The sequence below is a fragment of the Rhinopithecus roxellana genome, chromosome 12 (assembly GCF_007565055.1).
Source record: "Rhinopithecus roxellana isolate Shanxi Qingling chromosome 12, ASM756505v1, whole genome shotgun sequence".
Taxonomy (NCBI): Eukaryota; Metazoa; Chordata; class Mammalia; order Primates; family Cercopithecidae; genus Rhinopithecus; species Rhinopithecus roxellana.
Window position 1 is genome coordinate 104,009,668 of NC_044560.1, and position 11,448 is coordinate 104,021,115.

Below are 11,448 nucleotides of genomic sequence, written 5' to 3' on the forward strand. Positions count from 1 at the left end.
ATTTGGGAACCCTTGGAAATAGCTTCTGTTTATACTGAGTATTTTTTTTTATACTAGATAAGCTATACTTTCCTGTTTAAAACTGGACATTTTAAATAATACATTGTAACAGCATTTGATTCTGATACTCTCCTGCCTGGGTTTATTGTCCCTTTTTTTTGTTTATGACTCGGCCTAGATTAATTATGAGTTTTTCTCTCCAGAGTGTGGCCTCTGATGTCTCTCCTCAGTTATGTTTGGCTACTTGTGGGTCACCTTGGATCAATATATCTTAGTGATCAGCTAGTGATTGGTCAGACATCGTACTTAGGCATCTTGTTTTGGGAAGACTTTCATCCATTGTCAAAGTCTGTTTCGTTTGGGGAACACACTGAAAATTTATGCAGTTTACAAGTCTTCCTTGGGGATATGCGTACAGTTAGAGCCTTCTCTGGTCTCTCAGCATGTTCATACCCTAATATACCCATTACCTTTCAAAATGTAAGCTTATCAAGGACCATGGTTGTCTCACTTCGTGATTGTTTCTGTTAAATCTCCAGGCAGAATTTTTTTTTTTTTCTGCTGATCTCTTGGTTGGCCCACTAGTATTTCAGCTTCAGGTCATCTGTGATGTATGTGGGCGTCTCCTATGTTTGGCACTAAAATTGCTGTATTTGACAAAGCCCCTGGGCGTTGGGTTTTTCCACATTGTTTCAGATTGAGTCAGTTCCCTACAGTATAAATGCTTCTGATTTTACAAGTTGTCCCACCCTGTTGAACTATTGCTCTGAAGGAGCTGGGGTGAGGGAGAGTGGTCACAATGCCACATACTGTCATCATTTTTACCCAACTTTCAGTAGTTTTCTTGAATAAACACTTCTCCATTTGTCCTATGTTTTGGTCAGTACTCAGAGATCAGAAGTAGTAGTTTTTGATAATTTTGTCTAATTTTTTTTTAAACACTCTGTTTTTTAAGAGCAATTTTAGATTCACAGCAATATTGAGCAGAAGGTACAGAGATTTTCTTTATATCCCATGCTCCCATGCCTGCATAGCCTCCCCTATCATCAACATCCCCACCAGAGTGATGCATTTGTTACAATAGTTGAACATCCATTGCCACATCATCACCCGAAGTTTATAGTCTGTATTAGGGTTCACTCTTGGTGGACATTCTGTTGCTTTGGATAAATACATAAGGACACATATCCACCATTATAGTATCATACTGAGTACTCTCACTGCCCTAAAAATCCTCTATGCTATGCCTATTCATCCCTCCCTATGCCCCAATACCTGGTAATCACTGATTTTTAAAATCGTCTCCATGGTTTTGCTTTTCTGGGATGTCATGTAGTCGGAATCATATAGTGTTTAGCTTTTTAAGATTGGCTTCTTTCCCATTCGAGTTTCCATAATGTCTTTTCATGGTTTGATAGATCTGAAAATAATATTCCATTGTCTGGATGCACCACAGTTCATTCACCTACTGAAGGACATCTTGGTTGCTTTCAAGTTTTGGCAAGTATGAGTAAAGCTGCTATAAACAGCAGTGTGCGGGTTTTTGTGTGGACATACATTTTCAGCTCCTTTGGGTAAATACCAAGTGGCATGATTGACAGATCATATGGTAAGACTATGTTTTGTAAGAAACTGCCAAACTGTCTTTCAATATAGCTGTACTATTTTGCATTCCCACCAGCAATGAATGAAAGTTCCTGTTGCTCCACATTCTAGCCAGTATTTGGTGGTGTCACTGTTCTGGATTTCGGCTATTCTAATAGGTGTGTAGTGGTAATTCATTGTCATTTTAATTAGCGTTTACCTGATAACACATGATATGGAGCATCTTTTCAGATGCTTATTTGCCATCTGTATATCTTCTGTTGAGGTGTCTGTTAAGGACTTTGGCCCCTATTTTAGTCAGGTGGTTTTCTTATTGTGTTCAGTTTAAGAGTTCTTTGTATATTTCAAATAACAATCCTTGATCAGAAATGCGTTTTGCAAATGTTTTCTCCCAGTATGTGGTTTGTGTTTATATTCTCTTGACAGTGTCTTTCTTTTTTTTTTTTTTTTTTTGAGACAGAGTCTCCCTCTGTCGCTCAGGCTGGAGTGCGGTGGCCGGATCTCAGCTCACTGCAAGCTCTGCCTCCCGGGTTTTACGCCATTCTCCTGCCTCAGCCTCTGGAGTAGCTGGGACTACAGGCACCCGCCACCACGCCCGGCTAGTTTTTTTTGTATTTTTTTTTAGTAGAGACGGGGTTTCACCATGTTAGCCAGGATGGTCTCGATCTCCTGACCTCGTGATCCGCCTGTCTCGGCCTCCCAAAGTGCTGGGATTACAGGCTTGAGCCACCGCGCCCGGCCAGACAGTGTCTTTCACGCAGCAGAAATTTTAATGAAGTCCAGCTTATCAGTTTATTCTTTCATGAATCATGCCTTTGCTGTCATATCTAAAAGGCGATTGCTAAATCCAAAGTCATCTAGATTTTTCTCCTATATTCTAAAGTTTTGTAGTTTTGCATTTTATATTTAGGTCTGTGACCGCTTTTGAGTTCGTTTTTCTGAAGGGTGTGTGGTCTGTGTCTGGATTTGTTTTGCATATGATGTCAGGTTGGTCCAGCACCATTTGTTGCAGACTCTTTACTCCATTCTATTGCCGTTCTTCCTTTGTCAAAGATCAGTTGACTGTATTTACGTAGTTCTATTTCTGAGCTGTCTGTTTGATTTCATTCACCTAGTTCTGTCTTACCAATACCATACTGTCTTGATTGCTGTAGCTTTGTAGTAAGTCTTGAAGTCTGAAAATGTCAGTTAACTTTGTTCTCCTCCAATCTTGTGTTGGGTATTCTGGGTCTTTTACCTCTCCATATAAACTTTAGGATCAGTTTATTGGTATCTACAAAACAATTTGCTGGGATTATGAATGGGATCGCACTGAATCTATAGATCAAGTTGGAAAGAACTGACATCTTGACAGCTGAATCTTCCTATCCATGAGCATGGAATACCTCTCCATTGATTTAGTTCTTTGATTTCTTTTGTCAGAGTTTGGTATATAAGTCATGTACATAACTTATTAGATTTATACCTAAGTATTTCATTTTGGGGGTGCTAATGTAGATAGTATTGTGTTTATAATTTCAAATTCCCCTTGTTCACTGCTGGTATATAGGGAAGTGATTGACCATTGTAACCTTGCTATAATCACTTATTAGTTCCAGGAGGTTTTCTTTTTTGGTTGATTCTTTCCAATTTTCTACAAAGACGATTGTCATCTATGTACAAAGACAGTTTGACTTCCTCCTTCCAAATGTGTATACCTTTGATCTCCTTTTCTGCATTATCAAGGACTTGCAATATGAAGTTGAAAAGGAGTGGTGAGAGGGGATATCCTTGCCTTGTTCCTGATCTTAGCAGGTAGGCTTCAAGTTTCTCATCAAGTATGATGTTAGCATGGGTATTTTGTAGATTTAAAAAAATTAAATTGAGGAACTTCGTTCTATTCCTAGTTTACTGTGAGTTTTTATTATAAGCAGGTGTTGGATTTTGCCAAATGCTTTTTCTTCATCTATTGATGTGATCATGTGATTTTTTCTTCTTTAGCTTACGGACGTGATAGATACATTGATTTTCAAATGTTGAACCAACCTTGCATACCTAGGATAAATCCCACTTGGTCATGGTGTATAGTCGTTTTCATACATTGTTGGATTCAGTTTGATAATATTTTACTGAGGAGTTTTGCATCTATGTTTATTAGCAATATTTGTAGTTTCTTGTAATGTCTTTTCCTGATTTTCATATGGCAATGCTGAATTCATAGAAGTAGGGAGTACTCCCTGTGCTTCTATCATCTGAAAGACATTGGAGAGAATTGGTATTTTTTTTCCCTTAAATGTTTCATAGAATTCATAAGTATCTGGGCCTGTGCTTTCTCTTTTGGAAAGTTATTAATTATTTATTTAATAGAGATAGTCTTACTCTGATTGCCTGTTTCTTCTTGTGTGAGTTTTGGTAGATTGTACTCTTCAAGGAATTGGTCCATTTTATCTAGATTACCAAATTTGTGTGCATAGACATGTTCATAGTATTTCTTGGTTATCCTTGTAATCTCCCTGGGATCTGTAATGATGTTCTCTTTTTTCATTTCTGAAATTGGTAATTTGTGTCCTGTCACTTTTTTTCTTAGTTAGCTTGTCTTACTGATTTTATTTATCTAAGAACCAGCTTTTGGTTTGGTTTATTTTATCTACTGATTTTATGTTTTTAATTTCATTGATTTCTGCTTTAAAATTTTATTCTTTTCTTCTTACTTTGGAATTAATTTGCTCTTCTTTTTCTGTCTTTATAAGGTGAAGACTTAGATGATTGATTTTAGATCTTTCTTTTCTAATGAATGCATTCAATGTTAAAAATTTTCCTTTAAGCACTGTTTTCACTGCATCCCACAAAGTTTGATAAGTTGTATTTTTTACTTTTATTCAAAATATTTTAAAATTTCTTTTGAGACTTTTTTTTTCTTTGATCCATGTGTTACTTAGAAGTGTGTTGTGTAATCTCCAAGTATGTGGGAGATTTTCCAGCTATCTTTGTTATTGATTTCTAGTTTAATTCAATTGGTGGTGTGAGAGCAGACACTGTATAATTGCTATTTTAAATTTGTTAAAGTGTGTTTTATGACCCCAAATGTGATTTTTCTTGGTTAATGTTCCATATTAGCTTGGAAAAAAATGTATTATTTTGTTATCTAATGAAGTAGTCTGTAGACAACCATTATATCAAGTTGGTAGATGGTGTTACTGAGTTCAGCTGTGTCCTTAACTGATTTTTTGACTGCTGGATCTGCCCATTTCTGATAGATGGGTATTGAAGTTTCTAGGTATAATAGTGAATTCATATGTTTCTCCTTCCAGTTCTGTCAGTTTTTCCTCATGTAGTTTGATGCTCTGTTGTTAGGTGCATACACATTAAGGATTGTTGTGTCTTGGAAAATTGATCCCTATGTAATTGTAGAATGCCCCTCTCTTTTTCCTGATAATTTTCCTTAATCTGAAGTCTGCTCTATCTGAAGTGAATATAATGACTCTCACTTTCTTTTGATTAATGTTAGCATGGTATTTCTCTATCCATTTGCTTTCAGTTTATATGTGTCTTTAAGGTTTTTGTAGACAGTGTATAGTTGGGTCTTATTTTTTGGTTCGTTCTGACACTTTCTCTTTTAATTGGCACTTTTAAACCATTGGCATTTAAAATGATTATTGATATAGTTGGATTAATATCTACCATATTTTTACTGTTTTTCTATTTGTTGCCCTTGTTCTTTTTTCCTATTTTTGTCTTCCACTCTTTTTCTGCTGTTTGGGTTTTTTTTGTTTGTTTCTTTTCTTTTATTGATCCCTTGCCTGTTAAATACCCCTTTTGATTTTAATTGAGCATTTTTTATGATTCCATTTTCTCTACTTAGCATATCAGTTATACTTTTTAAAAGCATCTTTTTAGTAGTTGCCCTAGAGTTTGGAACATCTACAGCTAATCCAAGTCCACTTTGAAATGATACTATACCATTTCGTGGGTAATGCAAATGCCTTACAACAATCCTTATTGCTTTCTGCTGTTCCTTGTATTATTGCTGTCATTTATTTGACTAACACATCAGTATACATAAGCATGTATATGTACATAGGTATACAAAATCAAATGCATTGTTGGTACTATTATTTGGAACAAATTGTTATCTGTTCAATAGGTAAGAATAAGAAACTTAAGTTTCTGTTTTACGTTTACCTCTTCCTTCTCTTATGCTCTTTATGAAGATCTGAATTTCTGAACTATATAATTTTCCTTCTATCTAAAGAACTCCTTTAACACTTCTGGAGTGCAGTGCTGTGATCATGGCTCATGACAGTCTGAATTCCTGGACTTCAGCGATCCTCCCACCTTGGCCTCCCAAAGTACTGGGATTTCGGGTATAAGCCACTGCACCTGGCCTCTCTCCTTTACTTTCGAAGGATATTTCTCAGGGTATAGACTTCTAGGTTGATAGTTCTTTTCTCTTGGTGCTTTAAATATTTTACTCCACTCTTCTTACTTGCATGCTTTCTAAGAAGTTGGGTATAATTCTTACTTTTGCTTCTCTATAGGTAATATGTTTTTTTCCTCTGGTTTCTTTCAGGATTTTTCTTTCTTATAGTTTGAAAATGATGATTCGTAGATGGAATGTTTATCCTGCTTGGTGTTCTCTGAGCTTCCTGGATCTGTACTTGGTGTCTCATAGTAATTTGGGGGAAATTCTTAGTTGTTACTGTTTCTGATATTACTTCGGTTCCTTTTTTTTCTCTTCTACTGATTTTCACATTTTGCATATGCTACCCCCTTTGTAGATGTCTTGCAGTTCCTGGATATTCTGTTCTGGAGTTTGCAGCCTTTTGTGTGTGTGTTTCCTTTTCAGTCTGGAGGTTTCTGTTGAGATATCCTCAAGCTCAGAGATTTTTAGCTTTATTCAGTCTACTAATGAGCCCATCAAAGCATTCTTCATTTCTCCTGCAGTGTTTTTGATCTCTAGCATTTCTTTTTGGTACTTTTTAGAATTTCCATCTCTCTGCTTACATTGCCCAGTTGTGTTTGCATCCATCTAGTTCATCCATTAGAGCCTTTAGTATATTAATCATAGCTGTTTTAAAGTCCTGGTCTGATCATGTCAACATCCTTGCTGTATCTCTGTCTTGTTCTGATGCTTGCTCTATCTCTCAAACGACCTTTTTGCCTTTCAGTACGCTTGGTGATTTTTCCTTAACAGTGGAGCACAGTGTCCTGAGTAAGAAGAACGGCTGTAAATGGGCCATTTGTAATGTGGTTTCTTTCGAGTTCTATAGTCCTGTGATCAGGTCTTAGTCTTTGAGTGAGCCTGTGCCTCTAGACTGTGAACGTCACGTGTGCTGCTTTTCCCTCACCAGCCTTACAGAAGACACGATGACTAGAGGGAGCTGGTGTTTGATATTTCCCTTCTCCCACATGGAAGGCAGGAGCTGCCTGAGGTTATTTCCCCTACCCTAGGTCAGTTTGGCCCTGATAAAACCCCAGCAGGTTATCTTACGGTTAAATAGTTTCTCCTGCGAGCAAACCTTATTAAGAACAGAGTGTTTTGGCATGTTTTTAAATGGTTCCTTTTCCTATCCCCCTGCTGGAAACACAAGGGGATATTTCTCTGATATTTGCTTTGAGAACCTGGTAGAGCTCCTGGAGGTAAAACTCAACAAAAGTATGTGTGCTGGGGAATGAATGAGTCCCCCTCGAGTTTTCAACGCAGACTTGTCCACACTGTGCAGTTAGTTACTTACAGCTCAGGTTTCCCTAACCTGTCACTGTTTTCCCTGGAGGCCTCCGTCCGAGGGTCTTGGCTCCAGTTACTTGTGCTTGTCTGCCTTTGCCTGCCGGTCACTCCAATTTCAGGGGCCATGATAGTTTGCCCTGTGACCTCACTGTTCTTACACATCTAAGAATTGATTTTTCAGTTGGTTTAGCGGTTTACTTGTAGTGGCAATGTCTAAGCTGCTTGCATGCCAGGCCAAAAACTAATAGTCCAACTTTATCTTCGCTTTTTAGGGAAAGTATTTACAAAGGTCCTCACTTTGTCATTCCTGTCAATTACCTTTGAAACTTTTTCTTTAAATGTTTAAAAATCTTCACTGTCTACCTATGAATTTACCATGTTGAGTGCTCTTCATTACTTTCTGTACATTGACGTTTCCACCTGGTTTTCTTTTCCTCCAGCCTGTAGAAATTGCTTTAATCATGTTTTAAATGGTCCTTCCCATAATGTGAAGGGCGCCTGAGCGAGGCGCTCGGAGCCGTGGTAGGGAGGACCATGTTGCTTCCGAACATGGTAGAGCTCCTGGAGGTAAAACCTGCTCACCAGTACACCAGGGGTTGGAAAAACTGCACTAGACAAAGAACCTGTGTCAAAATCAGGACCAAAATGCATTAATGTGGGTGATTCAGCTCGAGAAGTCTGATTATCGGATATCATGGAGCCTGGCAAGATGGCTTCTCCCAAGAGCATGCCGAAAGATGCACGGGTGATGGCACAAATCCTGAAGGATCTGGGAATTACAGAATATGAGCCAAGAGTTATAAATCAGATGTTGTAGTTTGCCTTCCAATATGTGACCACAATTCTAGATGATGCAAAAATTTATTCCAGCCATGCTATGAAAGCTACCGTTGATGCAGATGATGTGCGATTGGCAATCCAGTTCCACGCTGACCAGTCTTATCTCTCCTCCCCCAAGAGATTTTTTTATTAGATATCACAAGGCAACGAAATCAAACCCCTTTCCATTAAGCCATATTCAGGTCCTAGGTTGCCACCTGATAGATACTGCTTAACAGCTCCAAACTATAATCTGAAATCTTTACAGAAAAAGGCATCAACTTCCACGGGAAGAATAACCATCCTATGGTTAAGTGTTGGTTCAGTTACTAGCAGACCAAGTACTGTCCCACACTAGGCACACCAACCCCACAGACCATGTCTGTTTCAACTAAAGTAGGGACTTCCGTGTCCCTCACAGGGCAAAGGTTTACAGTACAGATGCCTACTTCACAGTCTCCAGCTGTGAAAGCTTCAATTCCTGCAACATCAGCAGTTCAGAATGTTCTGATTAATCCATCATTAATTGGTTCCAAAAACATTCTTATTTACCACTAATATGGTGTTACCACAAAATACTGCCAATGAATCATCAAATGCATTGAAAAAACGTGAAGATGTTGATGGCTATGATAATTTGTAAGTTAGCCTTGCTGCATGTAACATGTATACTTGGTCTTGAATTCATCGTACTGATATTAAACATGCATGCTGGATGTTTTCAAGTTGTATTTTAGAAAACTTTAATAATATTTAATGAGTAAATACAATTACCATACTTTTCAATTGAAATGAAGGTTTTTCATCAGCCTTAAAAGTGTAAGAAAAATCAAGTTGTCATTCATTAATTTGAAAAAAAAAGGTAATGTTTTAAATGTTGGTGTGCTAGATCAAGTTCTTTCAACTTTTCTCTGAAAAAGTATTATTTTGCCTTTATATTTGAAAGATATTTTTGCTGGGTATAGAATCCCAAGTTGACAGGTTATTTTTCTCCTCTCCCCTCCTCTCCTCTCCCCTCCCCACTCCTCCCCTTCCCTCCCCCCCCTCCCCTCCTCTGTCCTCCTCTTTCCTCTCCTCTCCTCTCCTCGTTTCCTTTCTTTCTTTTGAGACATGGTCTCGCTCTGTCACTCAAGCTGGAATGCAACAGCACTGATCATAGCTTATTGCAACCCTTGGGCTAAAGCAATCTTCCTGCCTCAGTCTCCTGAGTACCTGGGACTACAGACACATGTCACCAGGTCCAGCTAATTTTTAAATTTTGTGTAGAAACGGAGTTTCACAATGTTGCCTAGGCTGGTCTTGAACACCTGGGCTCAAGTGTTCCATCCTCCTGCCTTGGCCTCCCAAAATGCTGGTATTGCATGAGCCCCACCATGCCTGACCTGGTTTTCTTCTCTAGCACTTTGAAGATGTTTTCCGTTGTCTTTTGCACTTCATGGTGCTGTGTTATTTTTTATTAGTCTTATTTCAGTTCCACTGTGGGTAGTATGTGTTTTCCTCCAGCAATCTAATTATGATATGCATAGGTATATTCTTTGTGTTTAGTCTTGTCAGGGCCTGTTGAGTATCTTGGATCTGTAGATTTAGAGTTTTCATCAAATGTGGAAATATTTTGGCCGTATTTTTTCCAATGTTGCCCCAATCTCCTTTTCTCCTGTTTCTGGAACACCAATTACATTTATATTATATAGCTTTTTTTTTTTTTTCTTTTCTTGAGACTGAGTCTCGCTCTGTCACCCAGACTAGAGTACAGTGGTGAGATCTTGGCTTACTACAACCTCTGCCCCCAGGATTCTAGTGATTCTCCTGCCTCAGTCTCCCGAGTAGCTGGGATTACAGGTGCCTGCCACCATGCCCAGTTAATTTTTTTGTAGTTTTAGTAGAGACGGGGTTTTGCCATGTTGGCCAGGTTGGTCTCAAACTCCTGACCTCAGGTGATCTGCCTGCCTCGGCCTCCCAAAGTGCTGGGATTACAGCTGTGAGCCACCATCCCCAGCCTATTATATACCTTTTATTGTCCCATAAGGTCACTGAGGCTTTGTTCATTTTGTTTAGTGCTTTTTCTTTCTGTGTTTAATTATGGTTAATTTTTATTGATATATCTTCAAGTTCACTAAATTTAAAAAATTTTTTTGCAATGTCTGATTTCCTCTTGCACACATCCAGTAAATTTTTCGTTTCAGGTATTATATTTGAACATGCCTAGAGGAATATATCCATATACCTCTAGGATTTCCATTTTTTTAAATAAAAATTTTAATATCTCTATTATGTTAATAATTTTCTTTAAATTTCTAAGCATATTTATAATAGCTGTTTTAAAGTCCTCATCTGCTCATTCTATCATTTCTGTCATTTTTGTGTCTATTCCTACCTGGCTGTGGGTGACAATTTGGATCTTATTTTCATGTTTAGTAATTTTTAATTTGATGCTAGAATTTTTGTTAATTGTTTTACTTTGGAATAAACCTAGATTTACAGAAAAGTTGAAAGATAGTGCAGGGAGTCCTCATACATTCCTCACCCAATTTTAGTGTCCTCTAATGTGAACATACTACATTACCAAGGTACATGTGTCAGAACTAAGAAATTAGCACAAAGCAATACTATTTACTAACGTATAGACTTTATTGAAATGTTACTAGTTTTTCTACCAGTGTTCTTTTTCTTTTCCAGGATTCATTCCAAGATACCTGTTGTATTTAATGGTCATGTCTTCTTAGTCTCATCCTATCTGTGACAATTTCTCAGTTTCTTCTTTTTCATGACCTTTTACTTTTGAAGAGTATTGGCCTGTGGGTATTTTACAGAATATTTCTCAGTTTGAGTTTGCCCAGTGTTTTCTTATAATTAGCCTGAGGTTGTGAGTTTTCAAGAGAATACTATAGATGTGAGGTGTGCATACCATATCACTGTGTTAATCTTGATTTCTTTGTTGAGTTGATACCTGTTTGGTTTCTCCACTATAAGACCAGTCTTATTTTGCTTGGATTCCTTCTGTCTGTGCTGTGGTCCAACAAACCTCTCAAGAGAAAGGGTGATTATAGGACTCACCTCATTTACTTAGGAATCTTAGTCTTATATTTTTTGGTCCTAGTGTCTGAAAACACTTGTTTTCAGTTTTCTAGCTGTTTATGGCAGAAGAACAAGTTTATGGTAGAAGAGCAACTTCTATACCCCTGACTCCTTCAAAACTAGAGCCAGAAGTCCTTGGCAGGACCTCTTCATGTTGAATTCCTTGCTTGGAGTTTCTCAGTTAATTTCATAGCTTGCAGTTCCTCTGATCTTGGCCCACATGAAGGCCAACTCACAGCTAG

At 37.9% G+C, this 11,448-nt stretch overlaps 1 pseudogene; it reads left to right on the top strand.

The window, feature by feature from the left end:
* Positions 1–7,869: 7,869 nt before the first annotated feature.
* On the top strand, positions 7,870–8,774 carry LOC104656152 (annotated as a pseudogene).
* Positions 8,775–11,448: the final 2,674 nt, after the last annotated feature.